The 13,042-nt window shown below is 54.6% G+C and overlaps 1 non-coding gene across 1 annotated transcript; it reads left to right on the top strand.

The window, feature by feature from the left end:
- The first annotated feature begins 3,409 nt into the window (after nt 1-3,409).
- LOC127035784 (U2 spliceosomal RNA) lies at nt 3,410-3,602 on the top strand. Its single transcript, XR_007769943.1, has one exon. It is a non-coding gene; the product is annotated as a U2 spliceosomal RNA (small nuclear RNA).
- Nucleotides 3,603-13,042: the final 9,440 nt, after the last annotated feature.

The raw sequence follows: 13,042 nt of genomic DNA, 5'->3' as shown, positions 1-13,042 counted from the left end.
TTTGGAGGGTCTGGGAGCAGTCCCGTACCAGGAAGTGGAAGGCAAATGTAAATCTGTAGCCTTTGCCAGCTTAGGACCATCTGATAGCGAAACTCTCTATCCCATCCACCAGCTGCAGTTCTTGGCCTTGAAATGGGCCATCACTGAGAAATTTGGAGACTACTTGTGTGCTCAGTTTCAGGTATGGACAGAGACCAATCCACTGACTTATGTGTTAACAAGGGCTAAGCTGGATGCTACAGGGCAGAGATGGGTGGCTATTTTTGCTAGCCATAACTTCGGCTACGTCTAGACTACCCGCCGTATCGGTGGATTAAAATCGATTGCTCGGGGATCGATATATCACGTCTCATCTAGACGTGATATATCGATCCCTGAGTGCGCTTATATCAATTCCAGAACTCCATCAACCCCAATGGAGTTGCAGAATCGACATGGGGAGCCACGGACATCGATCCCACGTGGTGAAGACGGGTGAGTAATCCGATCTTAGATATTCGACTTTAGCTACGTTATTCACGTAGCTGAAGTTGCGTATCTAAGATCGATTTCCCCCCGTAGTGTAGACTAGCCCTTCAGCATTCAATACTAATGAGTTGGTATAATAGGGAGTGTGATTTACCAGGAGCACCAATTCTTGGCTGGGGGCAGGATGTAAGCAGGTTCAGAATGAACTCTTCCCTGACATCTGTTGGTGATATGTTGTAAAGGCCTTTTGTTGCTGATGTGCATAGTCACACCTACCCCGCATTGTATGATGGGAGTGCTTGCCCAAATGTTCATTTCGGCTGCTGTGGGATTCCCAGTCTCTTTGTTATTAGAGAAGGAGTAATAAAGTGTAGTTATCCTGGTGATATGAATCAAGGACAGTAGAACGGTACTTAGCAGATCATGATTTCAGGACTCACCTGAACCTACATAAATCTCGCTAGGCAAGGGACTTGGGTTCCAAAACATAGTGAGTTAAGAGAAATTAGGAATTAATATTTGCATTTTGAAGTAGGGTTTTTTTTTTTGTAATTGCTAAATGTAAGTTTTATGGCCTTATTGTTTCTCTAGTTTAAAGTAAAGCTCTTTACTATTCCATTACAAATTTGGTTTATGCCACAGATCTAAAATCATTAATGTTTAAGTACAAATTTTAGACGTACTTAAGCTGGTGGGCTCTGCTCTCACTTACACACTGAAAGTTATAAACAGCTTCATAGTTTGGTGAAATGCTTTTCTCCACTGAGACTGCAAGGAAATTTTGCAGATTGAACTCAGGGACAGCAACCAGAGGTGTACAACATTTGTGGCACATGCACCATCTCTGCAACCAACGTTTGCTATTTCATTCCAAAATGCCACACACTGAGCAACCTTTTACCTTTCAGAACCAAAATATACCATGAAAGAGATCTAATGGCATAAGCTTAAGGCAAGTGACTTCAGCATTAACAACTGTAAGAGATTCAAAAATGCCTCTGTCTTTACACACCAGCAACAACAGAAAGGAAATCAGCAGGAACAAACAAGAGCCAAACAAACATCCATTTCTACCTCTCACCCATATCTCTTAATGGTAACTACATTTCAGGCGAGGATCAAGCTCTCAGGTCTCAAATGCCAGGTACAGTTACTCTGTCCTTGATCCAAAATAAACAGGAAAATACACTTGATTACTCCTGCCCCAATAATAAAGAGACTGGGGATCCCACAGCAGCTGAAATGACCATTTGGACAAGCACTTCCCTCATGCAATCTGGGGTGGGTGGAACCATGCAAATGACATCAGCCTCAAAAGGCCTTTACAACAGATCACCAACAGATGGCACGGTAGAGTTCATGCTGAACCTGCTTAAACTAGATTGTGACAAAGATTAAAAAACACTGAACGTTAAAACTCACCAAATACGGGTCAATCCATCCTCATTGTCATACCCGCTCCTTACACTCCACACCTGAACGTAACCCTCACATGGACAACGTACCCTCCTAACTCAGTGTCTGTATGGTAACCTTTTACCCCCAGTCGGGGCTATTGCAGATTATGTATTCCTTACACCACCCAATCTTGAACCGAACTTCGCACTCCCTGGGTAATCTGTACGTTGTTCCCTGATCACCGGAAACTTCTACACTTCAACGCTGTACCGTACACTTTTTTTTCTTTGAACGTCATCTTAATAAAATGTTGACATTTGTTCGAGATTCCGGTCCTGGTCCTTTGCAAAGCTTGTGTGTTTGCTCCGGGTTTTAGTCTGCTAATACAGCGGAGGGGCAGCAATTGAGCCAGAGGCGCTTGCCTGCTGCAGACACGGATCCAAGGCTGGACCTTGTCCCCCACAAGCTGAAGGCTTAACTGAAAAGAGTTTAAGAAGTGCTCCCATCTCCAGCACTCAGCTAACCAGCTCCGAATGGGATCCAAACCCCAAATAGATCCCTTTTACCCTGTATAAGCTGTAAAATCCTGTGACTAGGGCAGCTGCCTAGCAGCCTGCCCATCTGCCTGCCAGTGAGAGAGCTCATAAGGCACTAATCCGGATAGTGGCGGCTTGGTGGCAGGGGGCTGAAAAGCCAGCAGAGTGGGGCAGCAGAAGTGTGCTGGGCCCATAACCCAGAGGTCAATGGATCAAAAACATCCTCTGATACACAAGCACATGTCTCTTTTCTCTCTGGGCCTTCAACGGGTCAAAACTCTCTGGCTTGCCAGCCCAGCTCTGTCTGCCATGCACCTGGGCAGCAGCAGGACAGTCTCAGGAGAGCAGCTCCCACCCATTATCTCTTGCAGTGGAAAGAAAGTAGAATTGTGGTTGGACTTTTGCTATTCCTGTTCAGGGAGTCAGTGGCTGTGAGGCAACCCTTACTGATAATGGCAGGGGAAGAGTTCTCTCTTCTGCATTGATGCTGCAATTTTTTGTTGTGCCCTTTCTCCCCCCCTTCAAGGCAGGCAGGCAGGCTTGGTGGCTTGTGGAGCTGGGTCAAGCCTGGTTTCTTTTGGCAGACACCTGGTTGAGAACTGGTGCTGTATGGTATCTCTCCTTAGTCATCTCTTGTCTAAACTGACCAGCCCTAATGTCTGTAGTCTCGTCTCATACTTTGGAAGCCTGCTATTTACCCTTTCCATTGCAAAAACTGACTATTTAGTCCTACTCTTCCTTTCCAAGCTGCTAACCAGTTACTGATCCATGAGAGGGCCTGAGCTGTCTGGAGTAGCTTGTGACTGCAAGTGGCAACCTCAGGGCAGACTGTTAAGAAGCAGGGCACAATCCCCAAATCGGTTGTGTGTTCTAGACTTACATTTCACCAAGTGTCAGATTAGGGATGATGGCCCTTTTATGACTTTTTAAAGCAAACTTGCTATTTTTGCATCATTTAAGCATTCTATGCAGAGGACTAGAAATGTTTTTATTAACCTGAATGTTAGATCATTTTAACGTTAGCTGGAATCACAATGTTAAATTAGTTCTTATTACTTTAATAACTGATACTTCCTCTATCTCAGGACTATCTATTAAACTGATTTTTGGATTAGGGAGATGGAATAGTAGCTTCCTCCATCCATTGCACACATCACCCTGTTATTGTGGCACTGAACCCCCAGGAGCGGTGGACCTCCCTGTGGGGAGAATATCATGGTTGAAGAGCAGCGAAGAAAAGTGGTGTTGTCTGTGTTCCCGTTTGGTTTGTACTGAGTATGGTTTTGAGTCATTTGAACTCTTTCATCAGTTATTAGTAACATCTTATTATTAGACCTCTGAGTTGAAAGGCTGCTCTTGCAGGTTTTACTTTGTCATTGTTTGTAGGTCAAACAGCCGCTTTCTTAGGCCTGGTCTACACTACGCGTTTAAACCGAATTTAGCAGCGTTAAACTAAGTTAACCCTGCACCCATCCACACAATGAAGCCCTTTATATCTGTAACTCTTCTGCCCCTCTGAATTGGCAGCAACAAGGGCTGGGTTCAGTATCCAGGGGTTCCATTTCAGTAACACAATGCATAACCAGCTCGAGCCCCCACCCAGTGACCTGGGACACTTACATACCACACCCCCCTGGGTGCCTCTAGGAGGCAATACTTCCCCTCTCGCAAGCACGGAGTCCGAGTGTAGCAAAATCTTTTTAATAAAGGAAAGAATTAATGCGGCATCCCACTGGAGAAACACCACAAACAGGGTTATAACACAAACCATACACAAAAAAAACCCACCTTCAAGTACATTTCGCAATGTCCTTTTCCCCTTAGGGTCTTAAGTCCAATCACCCCAAAGTCCAACAACCCAAACGTCTCTGGTCAGTGCCACTCCAGAATTCAAGAGTTTATCTGTAGAGTTTTACCCCCTGAGCCTGGGTGGAAATGTGGGGGGGAAGTCCGCAGAGGGTGTTAAGAGGCACCTTACATGGGCCAGGGCCAACTGCTCCGCCTCTCCATGAAGTTCTGCTGCAGCCTTCACCATAACCAGTTCCACCCCACCAGCTGTGCTGCTCTTCCAGCTGCCCCTACAAACCACTTCACTCCAGTCACTGTTCCATGGGCTGCTCCAACAGCTTTACTCTACCAGCTGCTTAACAATAGGTCTTTAGGCTCCCCCACTAGTTAACACACCACTCAGTGATTCCAGCTCTTAGTAGAGGAGCCCTAGTGCTGGTGCACCATTGGCCCAACACGCATTCAGCTCAGCAGTTTCTAGACAGTCTTTTAACAGAATTAAAATTAACTCTACTCTTTAACAGTGGAGAAAGAACAATGAATGGGTAGTCAGTCAATCACACACACATACCTTCTCTTTGGGTTTTGGAACCCATGTCCCTTGTCTAGCAAGTGTCATTTAATTTATATTGAGACATTTCTGTTATGAAGCAGTCTCATAGTTCCTCATTCACATAATCAGCTGGCAACACTTTATTTATCCTGCCCCAATAATGAAGAAATTGGAGATCCCAGAGCTGTCAAAATAACCATCCCAGGCTCCTTGCTGGGTGTACCTATGCAAATATTTGAGACTTCACATTCCTGACATTTTTCCGCACTTCCTATAATTCACCACCAGCTGTCAGGGTACAGCTCATCTGGACGGCTTACATATCGATTCAAAGGGCTCTTAATACCCATATCTGTACTCCTCCCCGATGAGGAGAGTAGCACAGAAATCAGTATTGCCATGTTGGATTAGGGTTAGTGTGACCGCAATTCAACAGTATTGGCCTCCCACAGTGCACCCTTGTGACCGCTCTGGAAAGCAATCTGAACTCAGATGCACTGGCCAGGTAGACAGGAAAAGCCGCGTGAACTTTTGAATTTCATTTCCTGTTTGCCCAGCTTGGAGCTCTGATCAGCACGGGTGGCGATGCAGTCCCAAACCCAAAACGAGCTCCAGCATGGACCGTACAGGAGATACTGCATCTGATCGCTGTATGGAGAGACAAATCTGTTCTATCAGAGCTCCGTTACAGAAGACGAAATGCCAAAGCATTTGAAAAAATCTCCAGGCTATGATAGACAGAGTCCACAGCTGGGACTCAGCACAGTGCTACGTGACAAGCGTAACGGAAAACCAAAGAATCAAATGGACACTCATGGAGGGAGGGAGGGAGGGGGGACTGAAGACTCCCACAGTCCCAGGAGTCTTCGAAAATTATTTGCATTCTTAGCTGAGCTCCCAATCCCTGAAGGGTCAAAAACATTTTCCCAGGTGTTTCAGAGGCCAATGGAGCTAAGGTCAGGGGTCCAACGGGTAGGGCCTCAGGAGGTAGGGTTAGGGGCCCTAGGGGTTGGGCCCCTGGACCTAGGATTAAGGGTCCAACGGGCAGGGTCAATGAAGCTAGGGTTAGGACTCCAATGGGTAGGGCCCCTGCAGCTAGGGTTAGGGGTCCAATGGGCAGGGCCAATGGAGCTAGGGTTAGGACTCCAACGGGTAGGGCCCCTGGAGCTAGGGTTAGCAGCCCCAAGGATAGGGCCCCTGGTGCTTGGGACAGGGGAGCCACGGGAAGGGCCCCTTGAGCTAGAGTTAGGTGCCCCACAGGTTTGGCCCCTGGAGGTAGGGTTAAGTGCCCTAGGGGTGTGGCCCCTGGAGTTAGGGGTGGGGGTCCCAGGGGTGGGGCCCCTGGAGCTAGGGTTAGGGGCCCAACAGGTACAGCCCCTGGAGCTAGGGTTAGGGGATCAAAGGGTAGGGCCCCTGGAGCTAGGGTTAGGGATCCCAGGGGTGGGGCCCCTGGAGGTATTGTTAGTGTTTCCAGGGGTGGGGCCCCTAGTACTAGGGTTAAGGGTCCCAAAGGTAGGGCCCCTAGAGCCAAGGTTAGGGGCCTCACGAGCAGAGCCCCTGGATCTAGGGTTAGGGGCATGACGGGTAGAGCCCCTGGAGCTAGGGTTAGGAGTCCCAGGGACGGGGCCCCTGGAGCTAAGGTTAGTGGTCCCAGGGGTGGGGCCCCTGGAGCTAGGGTTATGCCCCATGGGTACGGCCTCTGGAGCTAGGCATAGGGGCCCAAGGGATAGAGCCCCTGAAGCTAAGTTTAGGAATCCCATGTGATGGGCCCCTGGAGCTAGGATAAGGGGCCCTACGGGTAGGGCCCCTAGAGCTGGGTTAGGAGACCCAGGGATGGGGCCCCTGGAACTAGGGTTAGGGGCCCCAGAGGTCAAGCCCCTGGAGCTATGGTTAGGAGTCCCACGAGTATGGTGCCTGGAGCTAGGGTTTCGGACCCAAGAGATACCTCCCCTGGAGCTAGGAATAGGGGCCCAACGGATAGGTCCCCTGGAACTAGGGTTAGGGGTCCCACTGGTAAAGCCCCTGGAGCTAGAGTTAGGGGCCCAAAGGGCAGGACCCTTGGAACTAGGGTAGGGGGACTCACGCATAGGGCCTCTGGAGCTAGGGTAAGGGGCCCCACAGGTAGTGCCTCTGAAGCTAGGGTTAGGGGCCCCAAGGGTAGGGCACCTGGAGATAGGGTTAGGGGTCCCACGGGATGGGCCCTTGCAGCTAGGGTAAAGGTCCCCACGGGTAGGGTCCATGCAGCTAGGGTTAGGGGACCAAGGGGTAGGGAACCTGGAGTTAGGTTTAGGGGTCCCAGAGGTAGGGCCCCTGCAGTTAGGGTTTCGAGCCCGAGGGATGGGGCCCATGGAGCTAGGGTTAGGGGTCCCACGAGTGGGGCCCCTGGAACTAGGATTAGGGGCCCAAAGGGTAGGGCCCCTGAAGGTAGGGTTAGGTGCCCCAGGGGTAAGGCCCCTGGAGCTAGAGTTAGGGGTCCTACGGGTAGGGCCTCTGGTGGTATTGTTGGGGGCCCCACGGGTTGGGACCCTGGAGCAAGAGTTAGAGGCCCCACGGGTAGGGCCCCTAGAGTTAGGGTTATGGGTTCAACGGGCAGGCATCCTGGAGCTAGGGTTTGGGCTCTCACGGGTAGGGCATCTGGTGCTAGGGATAGGGCCCCACGGATAGGGTCCCTGGAGCTTGGGTTAGGGATACCACGGGAAGGGACTCTGGAGCTAGGGTTAAAGGCTCTACGGGTAGGGACCCTGGAGCTAGGCTTAGGGGCCCCACGGTTTGAGACCCTGGAGGTAGGGTTAGGGGCCCCAGGGTTGTGGTCCCTGGAGCTAGGGTTAAGGTTCCCAGAGGTGGGGCCCCTGGAGCTAGCGTTAGGGATTCCGGAGTAGGGGTTCTGGAGCTAGGGTTAAGGGCCTCACGAGTAATGCCCCTGGAGCTAATGTTAGGGGCCCCAGGGATAGGGCCCCTGGAGCTAGGGTTAGAGATCCCAGTGATGGAGCCCCTGGAGCTAGCGTTTGGGTTTCCAGGGGTGGGGTCACTTGAGCTAGAGTTAAGGGTCCCACGGGTAGGGCCCCTGGAGCTAGGGAAAGAGGCCCCACAGATAGGGCCCTTGGAGCAAGAGTTTGTGGACCACGCGGTAGGGACCCTGGATCTTTGGTAAGGGGCCCAAGGGGTAGGGCCCCTGGAGCTAGGGTTAGAGGAACCATGGGTAGGGCCCCTGGAGCTTGGGTTTGGGGCCGCACGGGTAGGGCCCTTGAAGCTCATTTAGGGAAATCAGGGATGGGGCCCCTGGAGCTAAGGTTAAGAGCCCCACGGGTAGGGACCCTCGAGCTAAGGTAACGGCCCCACAGGTAGGGCCCTTGGAGCTAGGGTTTGTGGACCACGGGGTAGAGACCCTGGAGCTTTGGTAAGGGGTCCAAGGGGTAGGGTCCCTGGAGCTAGAATTAGGGATCCAGGGGAAGGGCCTCTAAAGCCAAGGTTAGGGGATTCAGGAGTAGGGCCCCTGGGGCTAGGTTTTGGGTTCCGATGGGAAGGGCCCCTGGAGCTAGGGTTAATGACCTCACGGGTAGGGCACCTGGAGTTAGGGATTGGGGTCCCAGGGGAAGGGACTCTGGAGCTAGGGTTTGGGGCCCCAAGGGTAGGGCCAAAGGAGCAAGAGTAAGAGGCCCCAAGGGTAGCGTGCCTGGAGCTTGGGTAAATCTCCCCCAGGGTAGGGCCCCTTGAGCTAGGGTTAGGGGCCCCACAGGTAGGGCCCCTGGAGCTAGGGATAAGGGCCCCATGGGTAGGGCCCCTTGAGCTACTGTTAAGGGCACTACATTTAGGGCCCCTGGATCTACGGTTTGTGGCCCTAGGGGTGGAGCCCCTGGAGCTATGATTAGGGGTCCCAGGTTTGGAGCCCCTGGAGCTTGGATTAGGGGTCCCACAGATAGAGATCCTGGAGGTTTGGTTAGCTGCCCCACTATTTAGGCCTCCTGAGCTATAGTAAAGGTCCCCACAGGTAAGGCCGCTGAAGCTAGGGATAGGGGTCCCAAGGGTGGGGCCTGTGGAGCTAGGTTAAAAGGCCCCATGGGTAGGGACACTGGAGTTGGGGTTAACGGCCCCAGGGGTAGGGCCCCTGTAGCTAGAGTTAGAGGCCCCACAGGTAAGTCCCCTGGAGCTAGTTTTATGGTCCCCAGGGGTAGGGCCCCTAGAGCTAGGGTTAGGGGCCCCAGGGGTAGGTCGTCTGTAGCTAGGGTTATGGACCTCACCGTTAGGGACCCTGGAGCTAGGGTTAGGGGTCCCAGGGATATGGCCCCTGTAGCTGTTGATAGAGGCCCCACGGGTAGGGCCCCTGGAGCTAGGATTAGGGGCCACAAGGGTAGGTCACCTGTAGCTAGGGTTATGGGCCTCACAGGTAGGGACCCTGAAGGTAGGGTTAGAGGTCACAGGATGGGGCCTCTGGAGCTAGACTTAGTTACCCCACGGGTAGGTCTCCTGGGGTTACGGTTAAGGGTCCCAGGAGTGGGGCTGCTGGAGCCAGGTTTAGGGGATCAATGGGTCGGGCCCCTGCAGGTAGGGTTAAGGGTACCAAGAGTGGAGCCCCTGGAGTTAGGGTTAGGGTTCCCAGGGTTCGGGCCCCTGGAACTAGGGTTAGGGTTTCCAAGGGTGGGGCACCTGGAGCTAGGTTTAGGGCCCCATGGGTAAGGCCCCTGGAGCTAGGGTTAGGGGCCCCACTGGTAAAGCCCCTGGAGCTGGGGTTAAGGGCCCCATGGGAAGGGAGCCTAGAGATAGGGTAAAGGGTCCCATGCATAGGGCCTCTGAAGCTATGGTTAGGGGCCCCATGGGAAGGGCCCCTGGAGCTAGGGTTAGGGGTCCCAAGGATGAGGACACTGGAGCTAGGGTTGGGGGCTCCAGGGATACGGGCCCCTCAAGCTAAGGTTAGAGATCCCAAGGGTAGGGCCTCTGAAGCTAGGGTTTACTGCCCCACGATTAGTGCCTCTGGAGCGAGGGTTAGGGCCCCAAGTGTAGGGCCCCTGGAGCAAGGGTTTCGGGGCCCACACGTAGGGCCCCTGGAACTAGGGAAAGGGGCTCCAGGGGAAGGGCCCCTGGAAGAAGGGTTAGGGGTCTTACGGATAGGGCCTCTGGACCAAGGGTTAGGGGAACTACGGGTAGAACCACTGCAGCTAAGGTTAGGGGTCCCATGGGTAGGGCCCCTGGAACTAGGGTTAGGGTCCCCACTGGTAGGGCCACTGGAGCTAGGTTTGGGGTCTCAGGGATGTGGTCCCTGGAGTTCGGGTTAAGAGTCCCATGGGTAGGGCCTCTGGAGCTAGAGTTAGGGGCCTCAAGGGTAGGGCGCCTGGAAATAGGGTAAGGGGTCCCACGGGTACAGTTTCTGAAGCTAGGGCTGGGACCCCACGGGTAGGGACCCTACAGCTAGGTTTGGGGGCTCCATGGGTAGGGCCCCTGGAGCTGGGGTTAGAGGCTCTACAGGTAAGGCCACTGGAGATAGTGTTGGGGGTCCCAGGTGTGGGGACCCTGGAGTTAGGGTTAGGGTACACACGGGTATGGCCCCTGGAGTTATGGTTAGGGGCCCCAGTTGTAGGGCTCCTGGAGCCAGGGTTAGGGGTCCCAAAGGTAGGGCCCCTGTAGCTAGGGATAGGAGCCCCAGGGGAAGTGCCCCTGCACCTAGGGATGGCGTACCACAGGTAAGGCCCCTGGAGCTAGGGTTAGGGGCCCAACAGTTATGGCCCCTGGAACTAGGGTTAGGTGTCCCACAGGTAGATCCCCTGGAGATATGGTTAGGGGCCCCACAGGTAGGGCACCTGCAGTTAGGGTTTGAGTCTCAGGGGTAGGATCCCTGGAGCAAGAGTTATGGGTCCCACGTGTAGGGCCCTGGAGCTAGAGTTAGGGGACCCATAGGTAGGACCCCTGGAGCTAGCATTAGAGGTTCCAGTGATGGGGCCCCTGCAGCTAGGGTGAGGGCCCCCACTGGTATGACCCCTGGAGCTAGGGTTATGGGCCCCAGCGGTAGTGCCCCTGGAGCTGAGTTAGGTGTCCCATGGGTGGACCTCTGGGTAGGGTTAGGGGCCCCATGTGAAGGGCCTCTTGAGCCAGGGTTAGGGGCCCCAAGGGTAGGTCCCCTGAAGCTAGGGTTAGGGGTCCTGGGGTGGGGACCCTGGAGCTAAGGTTAGTGGTCCCACGGGTACAGATCCTGGAGCTAGAGTTAGTTGCCCCACGGGTAAGGCCCCTTGAGTTAGTGTTAGGGGCCCCAGGTGTACTGCCTCTGGGACTAGGGTTAGGGGCCCATGGGTAGGGCCCCTGGAGATAGGGTTTGGGACCCAGGAATTGAGTCCTTGAGCTAGGGTTAGCGGTCCTGGGAGTGGGGCCCCTGGAGCTAGGGTTTGTGGACCGACAGGTAGAGACCCTGGAGCTAGGGTTGCGTACTCCAGAGGTAGGGCCCCTGGAGCTAGGGTTAGGAGTCCCAGGGGTGAGGCCCCTGGAGCTAGGGTTAGGGGCCACACAGGTAGAACCCCTGGAGCTAGGATTATGGGTCTCACGGGTAGGGCCTCTGGAGCTAGGGTTAGGGCTAAGGAAAATTGTCCCGGGGGGGATCCTGGAGCTAGGGTTAGGGGCCCCACGGGTAAGGACTCTGTAGTTAAGGATTGGGTCCCCAGGGATGGGGCAGTGGAGCTAGGATTAGCGGTCCCATGGATAGGGATCCTGGTACTAGGGTTTGGGGTCCCAGGGATGGGACCCCTGGAGCTAGAATTAGGGGACCCAGGGGTGGGGCTCCTGGAGTTAGGGTTAGGGGCCTCAGGGGTAGAGCCCCTGGAGATAGGACTATGGGTCCCATGGGTAGGGACCCTGGTTACGGGTTAGGCGTACCAGGGGTAGGGTCCCTTGAGCTAGAGTGAGGGGCCCCAGGTGTAGGGGCCCTGGAGTCAGGGTTAGGGGCACCACAGGTATGGCCCCTGGAGTTAGCATAAGGGGCCCCAGGGATCTAGCCCCTGGATCTAGGGTTAGAGATCCCAGGACTGGGGCCCCTGGAGCTAGGTTAAGGGGCACCAGGGGTAGGGACCCTGGAGCTAGGGTTAGGGCTCCACGGATAGGGACCCTGGAGCTAGGGTTAGGAACCCTAGGATGGGGCCCCTGGAGCTAGGGTTAGGGGTCCCAAGGAGGGGGACCCTGGAGCTAGGGTTGGGGGCCCCAGAGATAGGGCCCCTCAAGCTAGAGTTAGGGGTCCCAAGGGTAGGGCCTCTGAAACTACGGTTTACTGCCACACATGTAGGACTCCTGGAGCGAGGGTTAGAGCTCCAGGTGTAGGGCCTCCGGATCAATGGTTAGGTGGCCCATGGGTGGAGCCCATGGAGCTAGGGAAAGGGGCTCCAGGGGAAGGGCCCTTGGAACAACGATTCGGGATCTCACGGGTAGGGCCTCTGGAGAAAGGGTTAGGGGAACCACAGGTAGTGCCACTGCAGCTATGGTTATGGGTCGCATGGGTAGGGCCCCAGGAGCTACGGTTAGGGGTCCCACTAGTAGGGCCTCTGGAGCTAGGGATAGGGGCCCCACAGTTAGGGCCCCTGGAGCTAAGGTTAGGGGACCCACAGGTAGGGCCTCTGGTGCTACAATTAGGGGCCCCAAGGGGAGGGCCCCTGGAGCTAGCATTAGAGGCCTCAGGGATGGAGCCCCTGGAACTAGGGTTATTGCTCCCAAGGGTGGGGCTCCTGGAGCTAAGTTTAGGGGACCCACGGGTAGGGCCCCTGGAGATACGGTAACACGCACCAGGGATGGGGCCCCTGGTGCTACGGTTAGGGGTCCCAGGTGTGCGGCCCCTGGAACTAGGGTTAGAGATCCCACTTATAGGGCCACTGGAGCTAGGGATATTGACCCTAGGGGTAGGGCTCCGGAGGAAGGTTTAGGGGTCTCATGGGTAGAGCCTCTTGAGCTTAGATTGGGGCCTCACGGGTGAGGACCCTGGAGTTAGGCTTAGGGGCCTCACAGGCTGGGCCCCTGGATCTAGGGTTAGTGGCCCCACGGGTAGGGCTGGTGGAGATAGGGTGTGGGGCCCCTGGGATGGGGCCCTTGAGCTAGGGTTAGCCGTCTCAGGAGTGGGGCCTCTGAAGCTAAGGTTAGGAGCTGCTCAGGTAGAGCCCCTGGAGACAGGGTTAGGGGCCTCACTGGTTGGTCCCCTGGAGCTAAGGTTACGAGTCCCGGGGTAGGGCCCCTGGAGCTAGGGTTAAGAGTCTAAGGGGTAGGGCTTCTGGAGCTAAAGTTAGGGGTCCCACGGGTAAGGGGTCCCCCTGGAGCTAGAGATACTGGTCCCAAGCAT

The sequence above is a fragment of the Gopherus flavomarginatus genome, chromosome 16 (assembly GCF_025201925.1).
Source record: "Gopherus flavomarginatus isolate rGopFla2 chromosome 16, rGopFla2.mat.asm, whole genome shotgun sequence".
In the NCBI taxonomy this organism is placed as follows: domain Eukaryota; kingdom Metazoa; phylum Chordata; order Testudines; family Testudinidae; genus Gopherus; species Gopherus flavomarginatus.
Note: the sequence above shows the minus strand (reverse complement) of the source record. Positions and strands in the feature narration are given on the sequence as shown.